Below are 23,052 nucleotides of genomic sequence, written 5' to 3'. Positions count from 1 at the left end.
TACTAGGATACTATAAAATGTAAACCTTAAAATTTAGGAACCAAAGAGAAAATATGGGAAAAGCACACGTTCGATTAATTGTATAAAATTATTTATGAGTTCTATGGTTCTATGAATACAGATCGATTATTCGACGACAGAAGACATGTTTGTTGAAGTTGAGTTGAGTGTCGCCTTTAGACTCCATCGAAAACCCATCGGTGTTTTTTTTATTATTTGTTCAAAAATATACGATACGTCTTCAGTCCAAATAACAAACAGGGAAATGCCACGTGAAAACAAAATCTCTCCTAAAGTGTATTTAATTATACGAGGATTGCTCGAAAGTTGTAACAACTAAACCCGAAAAAAAGTTCGCCATTTAATCCTATTTTTTGGTCGAGATGAATTTTTTAAGTTACTGTAAACAACACAAATAGCGCACGTATGTCAAACAATTCTGAGTGTACATAACAAGAAAAATGTCAAACTTTACGATAAAGTAAAGTAGACTGATAGGCACAGCAAACGACGCCATATATTTCCCACTCTTTTGACATTGCTCTTCAGAAAGGTTTGCTATTTCATCATGGAAGGATATATGATACAACAACGGGACGAAATTATTAAAATATACTACTGAAATTCTGGGTCAGTGGCCTTAACTTCAAGAGCGCTACGTCTAATTTATGGTCAACATAATCGTCCTGTCCGATCAATAATTGAGCGTCTAGTGGAAAAGTTTTAATCCAAAGGCACAGTACAAAATGTTCCCTTGCCAGTTTGACAAAGAAGTGGCATGACGTCGAGAATATTGCCGTCGCTAGTGCATTGATTGAGGAAGAAATCAGTCTCTCACACGTCGTTCCCAAGCATTGGTCATCTCTGTGACGTCGTTGTGGCGAATTTTGCGAAAAGATCTTAGCCTACATCCATGCGAGATCAAATTGACGCAAGAACTGAAACCGCTCGATCACCAGAATAGTCGTATGTACGTAAATTGGGCTGAGCATTACTTGAAAATGATCTGGATTTTCATCGAAAAATCATCTTCAGCGATAAACCGCAAATTCATTATCTGCTAAATTAACCCGGTTTTCGAGAAACCTGTTCATAACGGACTACCTCTAGTTAAGTTGTGCATTAGAAGTTTAGAAAAACAATCGTTTTGAAACTGATTTTCGTTATGTAAAGTCAAGGTAATTTAAAGAACGTGAATCAGCTGATAAAAATACCATTCACTTTGCCGAATTGTACCAATTTCACTGCTAAATTTCCCTCCGGCCCCTAAATGCATGAATTCATATATAAAATCTAAAAAATGGTGGATTTTTCGATGCTTAAATGAAATGTGTGAAAACATGTTTTAGAAAAACGCTGTGAAAGTGCTTAGCGCAAACAACAATAAATCCCAAGTGCAAATAAAAATGGATGCGCAGCAGTAAATAAATATTTTTCGAAACGCTACAATTAATGCAAATAAATATCAAATATATTTATATATACATATGACGGTGTGTACGAAATGCATATGTTTGCTCGGAAATTTAAAGTTGGAATAAAATATTGAAATTCAATATTGTTTCGCATATTTCCGGCGTTTGGCGAAATTGACTGAGCCATAGATATTGGTGGAAGCTATGCCAGCAGGCGACACATGCTCGGCACATAATCCCCCTAAAGCCTGGAAGCGCTAAACTACAGTTGCGCTATTAGAACATAGAGCACAAAAAACAAATAACAAAACTGTATACAACGCCATAACAACATCAATGACCTACAGTTCAAGTAAACGACCTAGACAACCTCAACACAATTATTTTGACAAATAGCATTGGGCAGAGAGGAAGCGCAAACATTTTTGGAATGCAACCAAAAATCGTGAAGTCTAACAGCAACAAAAAGACCTTTACTAGGCAGTGAAATGAAAAGGGAGTGGATATTGGCAAATTAGGCTACTCAATTTGTAATATATTTGATAAATGACCTCGCTTCATTCGAAACTAATATCAAGCTGAGGGACATTATTGGTCAAAAGCAGGGCAGGGTGAAGATTAGAATGTAACATCGAAATATTTGCCAGATTAGTTTCAGCAAACGTTATTTTAGGCTGGTGACAGATGGTTATCTAAAGAGCTATTGTTATTTCAAAGTATAATTCCCCATAGAGCATTTAGGAATTATTCCCCAAAAGTATCTAAAGTCTAAACTGAAGAAGAGATTTTTCTTTGGTTAGCAACTTGATTACCAAGGTATTTAATACTTATACTATGTTTTGTTGTTATAGAAAAATTTAAATATGTTCAACACCATAAATTTCGTGTAGTCCTTAGTCCACTTGATATCTTTTCGAAAACATATATTAATACGGGCAATTGCTGAAAAAAATTATGGTTCCATACTTAATTCCGAGCTATGCGATGCCTTAACTAGGGCTGAGGAAAATATCTTTAAGAAATTAAGAGCCACAGCTAGTGTTACAGTCTAAACAAGCAAATTTTGCGATATATAACCGGTAGATTTATACATAATCTTAAAAACACAAAAACAATAATGTTTATTTGGGCTCAAAAATCCGAACTTTACTCCGAACCAAAATATACCTTTCCTAACTTCCAAATATGACACGAAATAACCGAGCAAAATCTTCACCTAGCTCTAATATGTCTATCTAGGGGTGATCCAAGTAGAGGTACTTTTTTCAATAGCCTTTTTTTTGACAGATCACGTACAAGTCATGTCAAGCTGTCAAGTTATTTTTGTTGGGCATTGCTTGGCATTTCATCACCGAAAGACCTGCGCCTGAGCAACGTATACAAATCGTCCAACTTTAATATGAAAACTCACGTTCTGTAAGGAATGCGTTTCACACCGTTCACTCAACTTATGGTCAGAATAATCGGCCTACTGAACGTATTATTCGCAACGTCATCACTCATCTTGAGACCCATAATTCATTATTGGACCAAACAGACTACGTTCAGCACGCAGTGAAAAAATCTAGCAGCCATAGTTGAAAGTATATACTTAGATTTTGTCTGGAAAGTAATAGGACTGAGTCGATGCAAGCGTTGAAGGCGTCACGTAAGGCATTTTTGGGAATATCCTTCACATCCGAGGTGCATGCTGCTTGGATCCCCTCTATAGTCTCAAAATGCTTGCTTGAGACGACGGCGTGTGCCACTGGGAAAATTGACTCTTTGTCTCGGGATCATACTTAAAGATCCACGACTCGTCACCTGTAATTATATTATTAAAAACTGGAGGCCACTTTCACTTATGTTCAAATTTTCTTGGCACACTTCCACTCGCCACAATTTCTGGTCTTCAGTGAACACTTTTGGGACCATCTTCGCGCACACCTTGCGCATGTTCAAGTGCTCCGTCACAATGTCATGAACTACAGATTTTGATAAATTTAACATCTGGGCAACAGATACCGAGTCGACGATCTGAGTTCAAAACTTTGCAAACACGAGTCACATTGTCGGTGTTTGTTCAAGTTGCCGGTCTCCCAGCACGGTCTTCATCAGCGACCACTTCCCGGCCTTCCAAACAGGCCTGGTACCACCGAAACACACCACTTCTTGCTAAAGCAACATCTGAGTAAGCCTGCGTGATCATATCAAACGTCTCTGTCGCAGTTTTAGCGAGTTCCACACAGAATTTAATCGCATATCTCTGAATTTTCGTTTAGCACCACTCACAGAAACACATCGCGCGAAAATTATTGTCCTGACTCTCCAGGTTCTCGGAGACAACCGACCAGACGCTAGTTTGTTAGCTAAGAACATCCCTTACCGAATCCAGTGGGCGCTCGCAAGCTCCGAAATACAGTCGCGGTGAAAGAAAATCAGTCCTATCACTTTCCGGACAAACCCTGTACACGAAGACTGTGGGGAGCCGATTCGGCGCCGTTCGCAGCAACTCGAAGTGACGTATCTAACGATTTGGCGCATTTTACACTGATAACGAAAATTTAGGGGTACAAAATAAAGCAAGTGCAAGAACTGAAGCCAAGCGAAATCCCTTCACTCTATGGAAAATTCTAAAACAAATCCGACGTTTTCCAGCCGAATTTTGTTTCTGCGATGAGGCCTATATCTGGCTGGGTATGTAAACGAGAGATTCAAGAGCTGCCATTTCATCCAGAAAAAACAACGGTTTGATGTGATTTGTGGGCCGGTGGTATCATTGGTCCATAGTCTTCAAAAATGATGCCGGTGAGAACGTAACCTTCAATAGTGACCGTTATTTCGCCGTTACCTGACTATTTGATCCCTGCCATTGAAGTTCGGGAACTCGTCGATATTTTATGTAAGCTAGACAGTGCCACTTCAGCAATCAATGTATTTATTGGGAGAACACTTCGGTAAGCAGATAATTTCACGTTTTGGTCCGGTCGATTGGCCACCAAGATCGTTTTCTGTTAGGATATGTAAAATCTAAAGTCTATGTGGACAATCCCGCTTAAAATCAGATCTTGGAGCAAAACATCACGCGTGGCATTCGCCGGTTGTCAGTCGAAAAGCTTGAACGAGTCGACGAAAATTGGACTCAGCGGATGGACCAGATGAGACGTAACCGCAGCCAACATTTTGATATAGCTAATCTTCGAAAAATAAATGCCAAAGAATATTCTCACGAATGGTAATAAATATACCTTATTGAATTTGAAGTTTCTGTGTTTATTCTTTAAAAAAGTAGGGAACTTTGAAATGGAACACCCTTTAATTTTTACTCTCCTAACATCATATTTATTCCAAGCACCTTGTCATCACACACTAACAGTTGGACTACCTTTTCGGCTACCGCATTATTTATTTATGTAATTACGTTAATTAATTAAGCGAAACTCATTCAAACATAAACATGTCCTTAGGCGAAGTATGAGTCTTTATGACAATATCAGACGCTATCATGCACACAAACACGTAAAAATACAAGAATCTGTTGTCAACACTGCGCTTGGCAACCCTATTGTGCGAGCGTTGAGATGTTGGCAAAGGATGCAATAGAAAACGGAAACAGTGCGACAGAAGTGGGCCAATTCTACAAAACGGGCATGGGGAACTCGCACAAACACACATACAATATTTGTCTCACATGCATACATGTTTGTATGTAAAGTACATAAGCATTTGTGCGGTTGCATTTGGAGTAAACAGCCAACTGCTGCAAACCAATGTGGCAGCCACATCACGTTGCACGATTGCACGTATTATGTAGAACATATGACGCTTTCCTAAGCATAAAGTTTAATGTAACTTTTTATTGGCGTAACTTTTTTGTTTGCGAAAAGTAAATATTCATTGAACGGCGATATGTTCGAGCGAGTATCATTCGCGTATTTGTTATTGCCGATGGCGTTCAACTATTGGCCTTCGCCTTTCCCCTTTTCAGCATTATGTGATGCGTTTCTGGTATTGGCAAACGGCAAAACCGAGTTATGAAAAGCAATTCAACCACAACAAGAGTAAAATGCGAATAGACATGTACATATATGCTTATATACTTGCATATACTATATATTTGATAGAAAAATATAATAAAATTTATGACACATTCGCGTTTAGATGACAAGTTGTGCAAAACTATTATGACAAGGCAACCAGGAGCGAAAGGGCAGTGCCCGCAGCAAAAATGGTATATCTTCACACCACAAAAATTTGATGCTGTAAATGTGTACGAAAGTAGGGAAAGAGAAGGACAGATACGCCATGTCTAGTTGAAAATTGTATCATATCTCCACTCAATATTCATAAAACTAATTAAAATATTCAGATATAAATTTTGAGTTTCGTATTCACCAGTTGAATTTGTTGTAGCAAAAAGGGTATAAAATTATTTTTATTCTGATTTAGATAGATAAATTTGCATGACAGCTATACGCTATAGTGCTCCGATCGGCAATTGTAGCAGTGCCTTGGATAAATAATCTACGCCAAATTTTCGTGGCAATACCTTGACAAATAAAAGATTTTTTTTTATACAAGAACTTTAGATTGCGCGTTCAGTTTGTATAACATTGTCCGATCTGAACAATTTCTTCGGAGACTGTAACTATGTTTCAGTAATAATCTGTGCCAAATTTCATGAAGACACCAATAAAAGCGTACTCTATACAAGAACTTGAGCTCGATCGGTCAGTTTGTGTAACAGTTATATGCTATAGCGATCTGATATGGGCGGTTCCGAGAAGCTTCTTGAAGAAAAACGTGAAGAACACATGTTCAATATTTTAGATCGATATCAGGTACTAAAATTTGAAAAGAATATTTAAAAGATTTTTGGAATTACAGACTGCTAAAGTGTAGCCGCTCAATGAGCTCTATCAGTTTACAAACGTTTTAAACTTTCTTCTCGAAACAGCATTTTTCGAATTTGCTGCAGTAATTACTCCGACCATTTTAATTTCGACACTTAAAGAGGGGGTTTATGCGTTCAGAACAATTGGTTCAAACGGATGCAAAATTGTATAAATCTCAATGAAGAATATTTTGAAAAACAATAAAGCAGTTTTTGATGATGAAAACTTATTTTTTCTCTTCAATCCCGAAATATAAAAGGCACCGTAGTTGGTGTTCTTTTGATTGTTGGCATTATGTTATACACCCAAAGTGAAAATTATAAATTTTTTCGTCACCAAAACGATCCACATCAGAAGAAAATCCTGAACCAAAATACTACTTCAAGCAAAGTTGGACACTAGAGATCGCTAGCTTTTGAAAAATTTACACCTAACGAATGTAACGTTATCAAAAGTCGTGATATGTAGAGATACATATTAGATTAGCCTTTAGTTTCAGTTACACTCTACTCCAAACTCTTCTATTGTCAACGTCCTGACCATCTACAAATAATTTTTCAGAACCTCAGTAAGAATACACATTTATTGTGAATACTGTCCGGCCTAAGGTAAGAACGTATGAATTTAGGAAGGATTTCGTCAGATGATTGTTAAGCTGATATTAACAAGAATGAGGCTTTACATCGGTTTTTCACCATCAACATCAGCTCCATTAGCTTTTTTCCTCAGCTTTCCATTAAGAACTTGGTTGAAATGTTCTACTCATCTGTCTCATATTCCTTGTATTTCAGTTAATAGTTGACCCTTTATGTCCATGCTATATATCGTTTGGGATTAACTCTGCTTTATCGCTCTTGCTGCTCTTGTAATTCGTTTGTAGAGTTTCGGAAAAGTTTTTGCTACTTTCTCTCTTTTTATCACTTCTTGTTAGTTCTCTGTAAAGTTCGGTAGATGACCTTGTTTTACGATTAAGCATAGCCTTGTTTACGTCATACCCTTCTAAACTTTCCATTTTGAACTCCTCATCGCACGATGTTTTTTAGTTTTTTTTTTTTAATTTTGCATACTTTATCAATAAATGCTTTTAAATGGTTTTCATCTATCTGAGATTTCCCCACTCATCCAAGTCTTTAAGTTTGTTTGTTAAATTGCGTTTAGAAAGCATTTCCAACGCTTGAGTGTTTTAGCTTGTCAAGTTGGAATACAAGAGAGATCCTCCAAGATGCCTCTGAAATTCTCTTTTTCTTCCGAAGTACTAATATCAATAGGGGCATGTACATTAATAATGCTCATATGGATATTACAAAACTTTAAGAACTGTCTTAAGGCCGAAACATTTAATCCAATCCAATTTGATAATTCACCAATATCGTAAGCAACTGGGGTGCTCAAAACGGCCACTCCATAAATCCTAGTAAGACCTAACTGATTTTATTCACTAGGAAGTAAAAATTCCCGGAGGCGAATCTATCACTAATCGAGGAACTCGTCTTCGTTCTGCTGACAGAGTTAAATATCTAGGACTTATTGTAGACAGCTGTCATGGAAACCCCAACATCGAAAAAAAGAGCAAGGAAGACATACTAAGATGACGAAAAAAATTGACAAATGTTTAACGGGCTGCTTTCATCAGTATTTATGGTACATTACGAACCACACCAACCATGGCAGTGAACGCGTGCTATAAACTATATAGCACCAATGGGCATAGACGCCAAATGTATAGCCGCGAAAACTGCCCTCAGACTGATATAATCTGGGTACTTAGATGACTGCAAGTCTAGGAACTCTGAAATCCTCGCACATTTCGGTTTGGTTTCGCCCAAGACTAGTAAAGGGATATCTAGCATCGAGTTATTTTATGATTGACTGGTTTGAGTGCCTGACCACAGCTGTATTGCTGATAAGCTTGCTAGGACAGTTACTACAGTCTCAATAACTACGAAATGGGAACGGATAGCAGTTCCATTTGCTTCTTGTAGTTTAGTTCAGGACTTTTGGGCGTTAAACCAACACAGCAATACTTGATTTACTACCAATAGCTGTACAGCAAGGTCCTTCTGCCTTAGGGTAAATAGAAATAAGTCTTGGGAGCTCTTTGCTCTCAGCAAGTTTTACCTTTCAATGGTTGTAGGAGTTCTAACTGGACACTGTCCGATCAATTTAACACAGCAAGATTGAACCTTTTTGCCGGATGCCCGCTGCATCAGCTCTTTGAAGAAAGGTGAGATAGAATCATCTGAATATTTCCTCCTCGAATGTCCTGCTTTTGACACATCAAGGTAAAACGTCTCGGATCTCATACTTTTATACATCCAGTTGAAATAGCAATAATAGAAATAAAAGCAGATTTGTGATGGGTTCGGAGTGTTTTGATCAGATAGCTAATATTCAGCTACAGGATATTTTCGTCTGGCTACACAAAGGACTGCACATAAGAGCCATGCTGATGGATCAACCAGCCGAGCTAACCTAACTTAACCTAAACATTCCAAGAACTTAACAGCCATGCAGAGGGATCAACTAGCCGAGCTAACCTAACCTATTCTCTAAAGATTCAATAATTCCTTTGCTTGATGGCTTACTCCCATAAAAAAAAAGAGAGGAAGACATAAAAAATTTACCAGAATTGCTTTACTGGAAAATACATTTCTGGCTAATGTTACGCTGAGTATATTAAGGGAATATTTACAGAGAAATCTACGCTTCGCTTTACAATCCGCTTCAATGTTGGCGATGGGTCAGTCGGGAAGAAACCAAAGCTGACAGACATGATTTTGTACGTAGGAAATAAAGCTTTGTGATGTATTGACCAAAGGCAACAAACGAGAAAATATAAGCGTAATATTATTAGAACTCTCTCAGCCGAAGTTTGCAGCTTACAGTTAGAAAATAAAATACTTGAATGTATTTATTTATAAACAAATGTTGATTGAGATTATCGATACCGTCAATACAGCTGTAAAGAATGCAGGCATTTCGTAGCTATAATTCAACGCCCACACATCGCACCAACGCTCGAACAAAAATATTCCTGTTATTGATGAGCTGAACGCATCGACTTTGCAGCGCTGAGACCATCACCTACACGAAAGCGCTCACTCGCCCAGAACACAACGCATTCGCCCACATAAACAAGTTTACTCACATGGAAAGAATTCTTTCAGCGATGGAATTTCCTTGGTTTCGCACACTGCTCGCAGACAGTGGGAGGCTGTCGAGACGCATCACTTGGTTGGATGAAAAAATGCAATTGAACCTGTGCAATATAACGGTACTTTGTTAAGCGGAAAAAATGCAAAGTCATGCATATGCAACCGATATCCGCTTATCTCAGCGCCCACGCACCCTTTCCACTTCACCCGCGACAACGCTTGCACGCGCCGTTAGACATTAAATTTGCTGCTAAATTTTTCTTGTCTGGCTGATTGGACGCCTCTACCTACTGGCCAAAGCATAGCATTCTATAAGCGCATGAACTGAAATGCGTCGCTGTGAGAATAATAGAAAAATTGTGTGGCAAAACAATTCAACCAATAAACAATGCTACAAAATAGAAAATAAGGGTAGGAGAGGGGGGAGAAGAAACCAAGTGCGAAGCAACAATTTACTTGCAGCAAAAAGTAACACCAAGCTTGTGAACTGGTGTTATCAATAAAAAAAAGAAACAGCAATAAAAAGTACAATAAAAGAGTAACAACAATAATAATAAGGGCAAAACATGACGCGCAACAATAACAGACGGGAAAATTGAGAGGCAGCAGTCTGATAAATACGCACATATGACCAGCGGTATGTGGAGGCAGCAATATCAGGGCGGTTTGATAAGTCAGTAGTGGTCCACGCAGTTAGAAAACGGCTCGTAAATTGAAACAAAAAAAAATCATTTAATTTTACTCCGAAATATAAAGAAGTAAACCTCGTGTGAATATCAAGTACTACTTTGCCGAAAACTCCGGAGAAAACAAAGGACAAAGATGCTAAAAAGAAGATGCAGTGTGACCATAAGGCATTAGAGTGATTCCCGATGTTTTATCACCATATGCTTCGAAAATTCGTACACCACACACACCACATATACCACACTACGAAGTTAAGTCGTAGTGTGGTATATGCAACAAGTCAAACAAACCATAAGAGGTTTGGACGAAACTATGGTGCGATGCAGCTCAAAATAAAACCTAAGGTTTACATAGACTAGAGAAAGCTTAATATAGAAATCAGGCCTTAAACTAAAAGAACTAAAAAGATTAATTACATGAAGTCATCAAACAGATCGATCAGTTTGTATGGACCGATTTCTTCAAAGATTCCACCGTTGCCTTAGGCAGTAAACCATGCCAATTATCTCTTCCCGTCTCAACTAGTCCATGCAAATTGATAAGTTTAATTATACTGCTGGGTTCTATTGAAGCAATGTGATTCCTATTCGGAAACATGGATCCAGAAACAGCTGTGTAGTACATACATTAGCAAGTGTTCTGGTGTTTTAGACTCATCTGTTGCAAAACCGGCAACTCGCACTAGAAGCTAGATCCATGTTAAATAAATACATTTTAAGCTTCCGAGCCAGTGTGGAAGGTGACAAGTAGTCTGAATTTTTGACTTCGGAGGTTGATTACATATTTAAACCTTTTGAGGTTGTAACCACCCATTAGCAACTTTTCATGGCACATGCCTGGGAGTTGCTGCCAATGCTTCTCCCTACCCACTGCTTCATCATTGTGGAGCAGCTCCTTTATGGTGGGGGCACCAACCGCAAAGAAAGATTCCGGTCTTACCATGTTGGTGAATGCTGTGCAGTGGGCATGCTCATCAGCCAGTTCATTCCCGGCTATACCATTGTGACCTGGCACCCAAATAAGGTGCACTTGGTTACGCTACGTATAGAAACATAAATCTTCCGCAGAACCTATTTCTCGAAAACTCGTAATGTCAACTGATCAGATATTGTCATCGTCCATGCCTCTGCACCATATAACAGGACGTGGAAGAGAGTGACTCGTAAAGTTCGTTTTTTGTTCGTCGAGAGAGGACTTTACTTCTCAAATGCCTTCTCAGTCCGAAGTCGCAATTGTTGGCAAGAGTTATACGTCGTTGGATTGTTGTTGGTGTTAATGCTGGTTGTTTGATTACAGGAGATATTTCATCGTGCCTTCGTTCACTATCAGTTATACATATGTACACTCTTGCAGAAGAAAAGTACTTTCTCTATTCAGATCGCCTTGCCTGAAACCTCGTTTGATACCGAAGGGTTCTGAGAGGGTGTTCCGATCCCGACGTAGAAGTCGTATTAGTTTTGCGGAGATTCCAAATTCACACATAGCGGCATAAAGGCACCTGTTTTCGTGCTGTCAAAAGCAACTATAAAATCGTCAAAGGGATCATGTGTCGATTCTCTTTTCATGGGTCTTTTCCAAGATTTGGCGCATAATGAATATCTGGCCAGTTGTTGATTTTTTGTTGACGATGGGCTTTAATCTTTCACATAGTACATTCCTTATATGCGATATTAAGGGGTCTCCCTGTTTGTGGATTAGGCAAAGCACATTTGAATTCGAGTCGTCGGACATGCTTTCGTCCGACCATATTCTATAAAGAAACTTTTCGAGAGAAAGGTTCTGCGAGAGACTTATGGTCCTTTGCGCGTTGGCCACGGCAAATATCGCATTCGATGGAACGATGAGCTGTATGAGATATACGACGACATTGACATAGTTCTGCGAATTAAAAGACAGTGACTACGCTGGCTAAGTTATATAAGTCATATTGTCCGAATGGACGAAAACACTCCAGCTCTGAAAGTATTCGGCGCAGTACCCTTTGTACCGTTGGAAGGACCAAGTGGCTTCGCTTGGATTATCCAATTGGCGCCACGTAGCGAAAAGAAGAAACGACTGGCGCGCTATCTTTCAAAACATCACAGAACTATCAAACTGCCCTAGTCCATACATTTGTACCACATTTAACAGTGTTTGTGTACGCATAACCGTATGCAAGTTTCTATGTTCGCCTGTGCAATCTCTATGTCTTCGTAGTCGCAATCGTAACACCAGTCATTCGTATTCATATCGTGTATTATTGCAAAGCGAGCGGTTGTGGAGGTGGCAAGATGTGGGCCAGACAATGTTATCCAGCCGTAGAAGGCCAGTAGAGCAGCCATACAAATTGGTCCCCCATTAGAAATCAAGAAGTAAGCGCCATGGGGAGCTTCTTCATCATCAATGACCTCGCGTGGCGAGCACATACAAACTCACACTAGCCAGTCTTGCTTAATAAAGTGGTGCACGGTGGGTTGCATGAGTTAAAGTTGGAAATAAAATTTTACGATGTGCAAATATAATATTTCGGAAAGAAGAAATACAGTCTGTCAAGTAAGAGCGTGGTCGTGTTAATTTATAAAAAAATATTTTATGAAACTTTCTCATTTATATATGTATATACATTGCACACATTATAAATCATGATGCAATTTGGTCAAGAATATGTCCAGTCACCACCGGCATCTCCGAGGCATGCTTTCTTCTAATTTGACGGCGTATTTTAGTGGCAAATTCCTGATCCGACGAATTTTGTAAGACAACTGCTTCAAAATGAATGTGTGTCTTCCACGAAGCTTCTGTTTAATATATGCCCACACATTTTCAATAGGGTTTGCATCGGGCGACTGCGACGGCCATCTTCATTTTCTCTGATGAACCATCGTTTGGCAGATAGCAGTAAAGCCTTTTTGTAGATTTTTATCATTTTCTCGGCATTCAGGTTGTCAGTAAAGAGGTACAAAGTGCCGAATCCCTGCTTTGAGAAACAGCCCCAAAGATGCATCTATTCCATGTTTTACGGTCCGCTGAACAAGCCCATTGTTGGAAGTTGACCAGGCTCGACCAGGTTGACGAAGGAACATAGCTTCGTAGCGCGACGCGTACTTAGCACTCATGGTGTTTAACGTGATTATCTTTCAAAAGATCAACGGCAACCGAACCTTTGTTGACAATGCATCAAGGACAAAGCTTCCCTCTATCGGCTCGCGAATGAATTAGAGCGAAATCTTTCATTAACTGTCGGTAAAGTCGACCATGCTCTTACTCGACAGACTGTATGTCATCAGCAACAAGCAGTTAGCTCGATCAGCGATCCCTCAGATTTCAGTTCAAGAAAAAAGTGAACTAGAGGTATTCCGAAAATTGTACAACGCAGTGGTTAAGAGCTTTTAAATAATAGTAGATGGTACGAAAGATCGTGAGATTGAACTTAACACACTATGGGCGTCTCTAGCTACTTGAAATCATATTGAACTCATAAGACAACTAAAAAACTGCAACCCAGGTCATTTCAAAAAAATTTAGATTTAAGGGATTACATGGGCTATAGGGGTTTCACAAAATCGATTTTTTTATTGTCTCATTAAATTTTACAACACCTCTAGAGTATTGTCCTAAAGATGCTCCGAGTAATAGTTTCGGATATACAGCCCTGAGAACTTGTGCGCTCGAGGCTAGATGGGGTAAGCTCGTCGTTTCTAAAGGCGTTTTTCTCCAAACTGTGTTTTTGTAGTCGGTTTAAAAGATTTCTGGAGAACTGCTCAACCGATCTTCAAGAAATGTTACACAGATCTTTGAGATATATGTAATTCTTAATGACTTGGACGACGGATTTCTTTTTCGACTACAACTAGTTGAAAAAAACGATCGCGAAATTTTCTCTGAAATTTTTTTTTTGTAAAGTTCTAAGTTAAGGTTTTAACCTAAGCACGCACTTTTTTCATTTGGATGATCCTGTAGGGAGTTATCCTGCCAACGAGGGCAAATTTTTTATGTTAAAAAAAAATTGAAAAATGCTGTTTTTTATCCGAGGAAACCCTTAAGGAGGGAATTGAAACAATAATTTTTCGTAATAAAGCAAAGGGTGATCCATTTCGAGGCTGCCTACTTCTTTAAGGAAGAACACAGAGGCTTCAAACTTAATGGGCAATGTTTATAACTTTGAAAGAACATGCTTTGGCACTTATTTTTTGAAGATTATCTCTTCAAATGTTGGCCGCGGCTACGTCTCAGATGGTCCATCCATTGGGTCCATTTTTCGATGATTCGTTCGAACATTTCATGTAGTAACTGGCGAATGACACGCGTGATGCTTGGCTTCCAGGCCTGAATCGAAGCGGGATTGTGCTCATTGACTTTAGACTTTACATATCCCCACAGAACACGTCTAACGGTGTGATATCACTCGATCTTGGTGGTCAACCAAATCGCCCAAAATGTGTGGGAAGTGGCCCCATCAATTCCGGTTTGCACCGATGATTCCACCGGCCACACCAAACCGTTGTTTTTCTGGATGAAATAGCAGCTCTTGAATCTCCTCCGGTTGTTGAGTCAGAAATGAGCCGCATCGCTGAACAAAATTTGTCTCGAAAACGTCGGATTTGCTTGAAGAGCGTGACACAACTCACGCGTAATCCGTCAAAAAAGCTATTGAAAAATTAACCTCTATTTGGATCACCCGTTACTACGATTCTGTGAACACAAGAGCTCATTTTTATTCACAAGCGTCTATGAACGAGCTAAGCGACGCTCAACACGTTCGCACCAATGAAACCTATTATGATTCAAACGCGATTTCTTGCGCTTCAACAACATTTTACTATAGTATGTTGTTTATGAAGACTTTTTTGTTGCTTTTGTCGAACTAGTGTAGATAAAATGTTGCAAATCAAATTGTGAGAGCAACATATGTACATACTCATGCACTTAGCGTTGGCACGCGTTTGCTCTTGCACCCAATGCCAAGACGACGACAGCGGGGAGCGCATAGAGGCCCTTAGCAACGTACAAGAACACTGCGGGACGGCGACGAGGCTGTGGCGCGCCGCTGACAGACACAATGTGTCGAGTGTGAATTGCACTGAAAGGCTGCACTGAGTCTCCGCCACTAAATGCAGCTAGACAACCTAAAGCCACTCGTGACGTTGCCTCTGCTGGGCGCGACTGGCTCTCCATAGGCTAATTGCAGAGGGGAAACAAACCGACAAAAATTCAATAAATAAATAAAAAAGTGCATTATTATACTCACACATATGTTTGTATGTATATTCAATGAAGAGGAATGTGCAACAAATATTTATTTTTTTCTTTTTGTTTGTTTTTCGAAATGGAAATTGTTTCGTGAGAGGGTGCATATGAGATTTATGAAGCGCGAGGCGCGGTGTCATAGTAATGTTGAAAAGTTTATGGCAATTTTCTCAACAAAATTAAGTTATTTCAACTAATTAAACAGAGTCGCCTGGAATGTTCGCTTTGTTTTCGTCTTGCGCTTAATTATCACCTGGAAAGCTTTTACAAGAGTTTTCCGATCATTATAAGTTGAAGTGTGAAAGCGATTAGCACAATACACCTACAAATTGAATTAAGCAAACATTTGTTCAACACTTTAAGAGATTTGGGATTTTTTTTGTTCTACACATGCTGTGGGTGAGGCGAGAAATCTAAAGTAAGAACTTCAAAATGTTTGTGTGTTTTTATAAGAATATTGTGCGATCTAAATAAATGATAGCGTTCCAAGAACATGAACAAATGCTACGGAATAGGCACACAAATAATATAATTTATACGATTCTATGGAAAAGGTGAAGAGAGATAAGCGATTATATGTATTTTACAATAAACCAAGAAAAGTGTTAACTTCGGCTGTATCGAAGCTATTATACCATTCACCAATAAAAAAGTTTCCATAGAAACAATTGATTTTGACCGGCCAGTTTGCATGGCAGCTATCTTGTAGTTGTAACGGTTATCTAGCCGTTAGCATGGTAATGCTCAGATAAGTTGTTATCGACGTCATCCAACGGTAGACCCAAGAAACGTGCTGTTTCGACGGGGACGGACCATAGGGCAAGGGGCGTCAGGGGGGAGCAGGATGAGCTGGACAAGCAAAGAAGAGTTAGAATCATGCGGGTATATGTCGGGGTTGATTGGGATGATTTTTACGAAAACACACCAGCAGAAATTGCTTGGATAGGTTCATTATGTTTCTTAACTGGAAGTTTACAGGCATCATTTTGTAGATGTTCGATTGGAGACATCAAGAGATATACCGTTTTAGTCCGGAGTGCAGTGTTCTAGTATTTCTGAAGTTTCCTCGTCCGCGTTTCACTGAATCCAGCCGATCATATTGGTGCGGCGTAGTTAAGGATTGGCCGACGGATTGCCTTCTCTGTTGCCAAACGTTTCTTTGTCCTTTCTTCATGTGCTGCCTGCGGCTCTGTACTTTGACAATAATCGCGGTCGTGTGAGGAGTGAAGGAGCACAGGCGAGTGTCACACCTAAGATCTTTGGGTTATTGACAGTCGGAATTTTAACGTCATCGCCTGCAATATTAAATTTAAGTCTGTATTTCTATGTCCAGTTTGTGAATTTGGTCATTGTGGATTTAATGGGAGAGAGTGTTAGGTTTTTTACTAAAAGCCAATATTTATAAGAATTTATCCACTAGGAAACTCTATTGCGCATGCATATTATTAATTTGAAAGCAGTTTCCTCTCATATACCACATTTGAAGGTTACTTTTACTTACCTTAATTTTGTTGATGGCAAAGTTTTTCATATATCGGGTATTTCTGAAATAAAAACAAATAAATTACTGAATAACTTCTCAAAAGAAAGTCAGTTATAGCAAATACCTGAAATTATTATTTTACTTTAATCAATATTGTTTGTACTATATAAAATTTAATTAACCACCACCCGTTTTCGCTTTTCTAAAGACAGAAATGGATGCCTGAGAACAGACACCCAGAATAAACTCAAAATTTGGACAGAAAATTTCCCGCTCTTACTGCCAAATGGCGAATGCGACGGACAACCAATCTACCGTGACAACATTGTCGTCCCGCTACTCCACCAATATGAGATAAACATAGCTCTAAGACTTCATAAGAAAAACAAAGGTCCAGGGCTCGATATTTTACCGGTAGAACTGCTTAAAACTGCGAAAATCTTACGTCTACGGCAGAATGATGTTGAGCTAAACCATAAGCTCTGTCAAAACGCTGGAAAAGTTATACGTGCCGCTAACCTGAACCGCAGTGGCGCTGTCTATTTGAAGAGTACATTGCTACTGGGTTATATAGACGATATTGACATCGTAGGCTTTAACAACAGAGCCACGCAGCTTTTCCAGCCTCAAAAACAAAACGAAGAAGGTTGGCTTTGTGATAAACGATATCAAGAGATAGTACCTGGTGGCCGCACAGAAAGGCTTCTCGCGTCTTCTACTCGGAACTGCGTCAATGTTGACAGATTAATTTGAAAAAGTTAAGGATTTTCGGAATTTAAGGTGATTCGAAACCAGCATAAACTTCACTCAAAATCTATACAGTCTTAGATCAAGCGTAGAATAACTCTAGACAGCATGTGCTACTATGGGATCGGTTGAGAATTTAGAAGCAGATTCTCTTATCAACGAACAAGAATTACGCTCCATAAGTCTCTCATTATTTCCGTCCTATTATAAGGCGCAGTAACATGGACGATGACGAACCGATATGAAAAAGCACTTGAAGCATTAGAGAGAACTGTTTTCTGTATGGCCTCTGGAGCCGTCCGCGTGAGCTCTACTGCGACAAGAATACTTGTATAGTTGAGGGAGTAAAAATGCGCTGGTTAGGTCATTTCGTTTGCGTGGAAGATGATGTTCCTGAAAAAGCTTACTCGATTCGAGACCCATGGATGAATAGAAGAAAAGGCGGCAACACATTCAATCGAAATACCAAGTGCATATAGCGACCTGTCTCCACTTGGGGCGTACAACTGGCATGACCTATAAAAGAATAGGGGCAATTGGCGAGGTTTTATGTTCTCGATCCAGACCGACCCATGGCTGTAGTGGCAATGAATAAGATTGCCTTGAATTTTAATGAAACGTCTTCGCTCATTAAATTTAAAAGAATATCCAGGTTTTTAATGTTTTTCCTCCTAAAGTAACCTAACTCAACCATATCGCTTATGAAACTGGCTTTTGAGTCCGTCCTCCTATAAAACAGTTATTATAAATCGCTACAGTCATTACCCTACATATAAGTACTCGCATTAAAGTCTAATTGAGCAGTTGGCAATTCATTGCGAAATTAAATTTTGGCGGCGAAATCAATGAATCGGCGGCGGCTTCAATATTTCAGTATCAAAAGGAGCATAAATACCATGGATTTATCAATTCGACAGTTGTTGATTAATAAATTTACTATGCAAATGTAATTAATCTTCACGCTTGTATGAATTGACCACGCGAACGCGTGATGTAATTAACACGAAGTTGTATTTACATATATAGTATGTAGGTATGTATGTGTGCGCGACAGGTATGATTGGTATATTACGTAACCTGAACGATTGTGAACATCGAGAGAGCCTAAAACAAAATACACTAGCCACTCACTCCAACTTGAAGAGTAGCGAAACGAACAAACAACTGTCATAAATAAAATATATGCGTTAAATTAAATACTTGTAGAGATAAAATATTTATCGGATATACGAGGGCTGTCCGATAAATAAACGACCTCAACGTGAAGCTAGCAGCACATCTGAAAAAAAAAGTTTCTACTTCAAATTGTGCATGTTATAATAGCTACTCGCCAAAATTTTTTTCAGAATTTATCTTGCGCAATTATCTGTTGACAGTCGTTTTTGTGAGTCTATTTCGGTGATTTCCCCAAAATGGAAAAAATTGAATATCGAGCTGTAATTAAATTTTTATTTTTGAAAGGGCAATACGCCTTCACCAAATCAAAGCTTGAGTTGGACTCTGTGTATGGTGACTTCTGCACCATCTGGTTTTACCACCGTTAAAATTTTGGACAGCACACGACACAGTGTTTAACCGTGATCGCAGGAGCTTGGAAGATCGATGAACGTCCTGGGCGTCCAAAAACTGTAACCAATAACGATAACATCGCTAAAGTTCATCAATTGGTACTAGACGACCGCCGGATTAAAGTTAGGGAAATAGCTGAGATATGAGATGTCAAAAAGAAAACGTTTGTCAACACATATTAAACCAAGATTTGGGCATGAGAAAGCTGTCTGCGCGTTGGCGCACCCGCGTTTGCTTAAGCCTAGACACAAATAACTGTGCGCGCTCCTATGAACATTTCCAGGGGTCTGTTGGCTCAGTTTAGAGGCAATAAGACCGAGTTTTGGCGCCGATTGATAACTGTAGACGAAAATTGGATTCATCATTATCGCCCGAAAACAAAAATCCAATCCAACCAGTGGATTGAAAAGGTTGGGAACCAGCCCCCCAAAAAAAACCTCAAAAGCTGTGTATTCGGCTGGGAAAGTGATGGCGAGTGTTTTTTGGGACAGCCATGGAATTATTTTTATCGACTATCTTGAAAAAGGAAAAAAATATAACCGGAGCATACTACGCATTGTATTGGAACAAGCTAAGGAAGAAAATTTCGAAAAATCGGCCACATTTGCCAAAAAGAAAGTCTTGTTCACCCAAGACAAACGCACCATCTCACCTCAACAGTCGCCATGGCGAAAATCCACGAATCTGCGGTTCGAACTGCTTGACCCAACCACCTTATTCACCGGATCTAGCACCAAGCGACTCTTTTTTGTTCCCTTAACTTAAACTGCGCTCGGCGTCCAGTGAGATTTTCGTCAAATGAGGAAAGGCAATCTCTTTCGTGAATCTTTTTTTTGCAGACCAAAGACGCCAAGTACTATTTTTAAGGGTTGCAGAGAGATGGCGCATCGCTGGAGAAGTGTGTGTGAAGGAGACTGTGTAGAAAAAAAAAATTGAAAAAGTCGCGTGCATCATGGTTAGGTCGGTTATTTATCGGACATGCCCTCGTAGCTATTTGGTGACTGTGATTTTAGTAGTCTCTTGTAGCAACTCTGTAATTGCTTCCAATTTTCACTTTCCAGGCCCAGGCCTAATTCCAAGCGGTTCTGCTTCTAAAACAGAGTTCTACGAATATCCTGTGGTTTGTGTATTCCCAGCAAATACACTTAGCTTCAAACGTAAGACGATTTCACATTTTATTATATTTTAAGACAGGTATGTATGTAGTAGGAGGCTGTTTCTATCTTTCTTCATTGGTGACTGTTTTTTACGTGGCGGGTCCCAAACCCAGCACACAATTATTATGAGGAGATGTTTCGCTTCTCACTTTAGCTCGCCTTCAAACGGAAGTATCCCAGAGGATAACTTGGTCAAAGACCGGAAGTCATGAACTGCTTGAGCCATATACAAAAGAATCGTTTCTGGCCACTTTCCAAGTGAATGGCGATCATGGTGGGGCCTTGAAATCTTGATATTCCGTTTCATCGTTGCATTCACATCATTTGATAGTCTTAATGTGACTGCTTATGTCCGTGATGCTTTTGTGGACAGCCATTCACAGACATTCAAGTGTTTGATAGGTTCCAAGTAACTTGTGTCGGGTTTGTGGTAGATCTGGGCAATGGCAGAGAAAGTGGGGGGGGACAGTTTCCACATTCCCTTCTTGTTTGCAGCTGCTGTAAGTATTATTATAATACGCAGGGCCTTTTTTCAGTGTATGCTCTCCCAATATGCCATACCCCGTTATAGTGGCTGTAACATTTGTATATACTGATTCTGTATTTATTTAAGTCCTTGGTTCTATTCTGTCATAATTGGGACCATGATGGCTTCGATATCTTTCTGTTTGGTTATTGATCCCAATCTGCTCTGAGTTATTTATTCAATCTTTACGAGTAGGTCATATCCAACGAGCTAATATTATTTCTGCCTCGGATTGCACTAAAGAGCCTTCTATCTTTGCCATCTCGTCTGCCTTTTCGTTGCCGAAAATGTTCTTTTGACCGAAAGTTCAAATTATGAGCAAGCCAAGTTGACCTGGGAAGTAGGCTTAAAGCCTTTCCGTAATTGTTTGCTACTATATAAATAATCCTTAGTATCGACAAGGCCATAGATAGCGTCTGGCTATCCATGTATATGGTTACTTTTTTTAATCCCCAGTAGTTATTCAATAGAACTTCACAAGCCTTCTCCACACCTAGTACTTCCGCTTGCAATATGCTGTCTGAATTTGGTATGCAGATTGCAAGAGACGTCCATACGTATCATTGGATATAATCCCTACCCTACTCCGGGGTTCATTCTAGTCTAGTTGGTATAGATAGAGGTAGTATTCTTCTCTCCTACTGCACCTCTGCTCTATACACGTCTAGCGGGTAGCCTCATCCGAAAGTGACTATTGAAATAAGATAATCAGCAAACTTCACAAACTTTGAAGGACCTTCTTAATACACATTGGTTATGAAAATTTGTGTGGCACTTGCATTTAGTATGCCTTACTTTTTTAAAAATAAATTTGCATTTCCCAACATTTGACTTGTGTCCACATTTCGCATTAAAAATCTTAAAAATACAATTTGCTTTCCACATGAATTGAATTAATTTCCACCAACGCAAAAAAATAAGAGAAATTTTTCGGAAAATGCATTGCGAGAAGATAAAAATTTATATTTTTATACACACATTTGTTTGCTTGTGTGAGCTGTTGTTGATGAGATTTAAAATTTGTGACATTTTAAAAGGAGACAGGCAGGCGGCGATGGTGATAATGATAACGCGGGAAGTCTGTGAAAGTTCAACCGCCGCAGGCAGGCTTCCGTCCTTCCTTAAAAAAAAAAAAAAAACAAAAATCACATTTTTCTTGAGGGTGTTAAATAAGCATCATTAGACGAGATTGAGCGATGAGGTGAAGGAGACTCTAACGAACACGATGCAAAAGGGAACTAACGATAAAAAGGGAAAAATATGAAGCATGTAATATAAAATGGATTCAAGAATGAAGTTAGTATTATGGCTTAGCGCGCTGGGAGTGGCTGTTTATGGAAGTCAACGAGTGAATAGACAAGCAAATAAAACTTTCTTGTATGAATTTCAGTGGGAACGTAGTGTTTTTGTCATAATCTGCGCTGATTTAGATTTATTCTACTGATTGCCTAAGCATTCGTATATTTTCCATGAACAGATTTTTATTAACATAAGGTTAGGGGATATAGCAATTGGGAATTTCCGGTTGCACGAATATAACGAATATATTTTTATTTTTCAATATTAAAAAGAGAAACATATTATGAAAGGTGATCCATTTCAAGGTTCCCTACTTTTTTAAAGAAAGCACACAGAAACTTCAAATTTAATGGCGAATGTTTATTCGAAAGAACATTCTTTGGCATTTATTTTTTCAAGATTATCATTTTCAAATGTTGGCCCTGGGTACGTCGCATGGTCCATGGTCCATCCGTTGAGTTCAATTTTCTATGACTCGTTCGATCATTTCGACTGGTAACTTGGTAACTGCCGAATGAAACAGGATTGTCCGCATAGACTTTAGGCATTGCATATCCCCACAGGAAAAAATCCAACGGTGTGATATCACACCATCTTGGTGGCCAATCGACCGGCCCAAAACTTGAAATTATCTGCTCATGGAAGTGTTCTCCCAATAAATCCATTGCTTGATGCGATGTGTGGGAAGTCTTGTTGAAATCTAATGTCGCCGCGATCACGAGCTTGAATTTCAGGCCTCAAAAAGTCGGTTATTTTGACGCGATAACGCTCGCCATTGACCGTTATCGGCATCATTTCTGAAGAAATATGGACCGCTGATCCCACCGACCCACAAACTACACCAAACCGTTGCTTTTTCTATATGAAATGGCAGCTCCTGAGTCCCCTCTCTTCTACGAGATGCTAGAAGGTAA

General features: G+C 39.2%; 1 protein-coding gene across 1 annotated transcript in view; it reads right to left on the bottom strand.

Moving 5' to 3' along the window:
* LOC105234012 (bifunctional heparan sulfate N-deacetylase/N-sulfotransferase) overlaps positions 1-23,052 on the bottom strand; it is a 246,450-nt gene that overhangs the window by 158,530 nt on the left and 64,868 nt on the right. Inside the window, exon 3 of the mRNA XM_049458147.1 lies at positions 16,859-16,901. The gene's annotated coding sequence lies outside the window, so the exon portion shown is untranslated. The remainder of the gene's footprint in view (positions 1-16,858; positions 16,902-23,052) is intronic.

Source organism: Bactrocera dorsalis, chromosome 5, assembly GCF_023373825.1.
Source record: "Bactrocera dorsalis isolate Fly_Bdor chromosome 5, ASM2337382v1, whole genome shotgun sequence".
Lineage (NCBI taxonomy): Eukaryota > Metazoa > Arthropoda > Insecta > Diptera > Tephritidae > Bactrocera > Bactrocera dorsalis.
The sequence above is the reverse complement of the archived record's forward strand: the minus strand, read 5'-3'. Positions and strand labels throughout refer to the sequence as shown.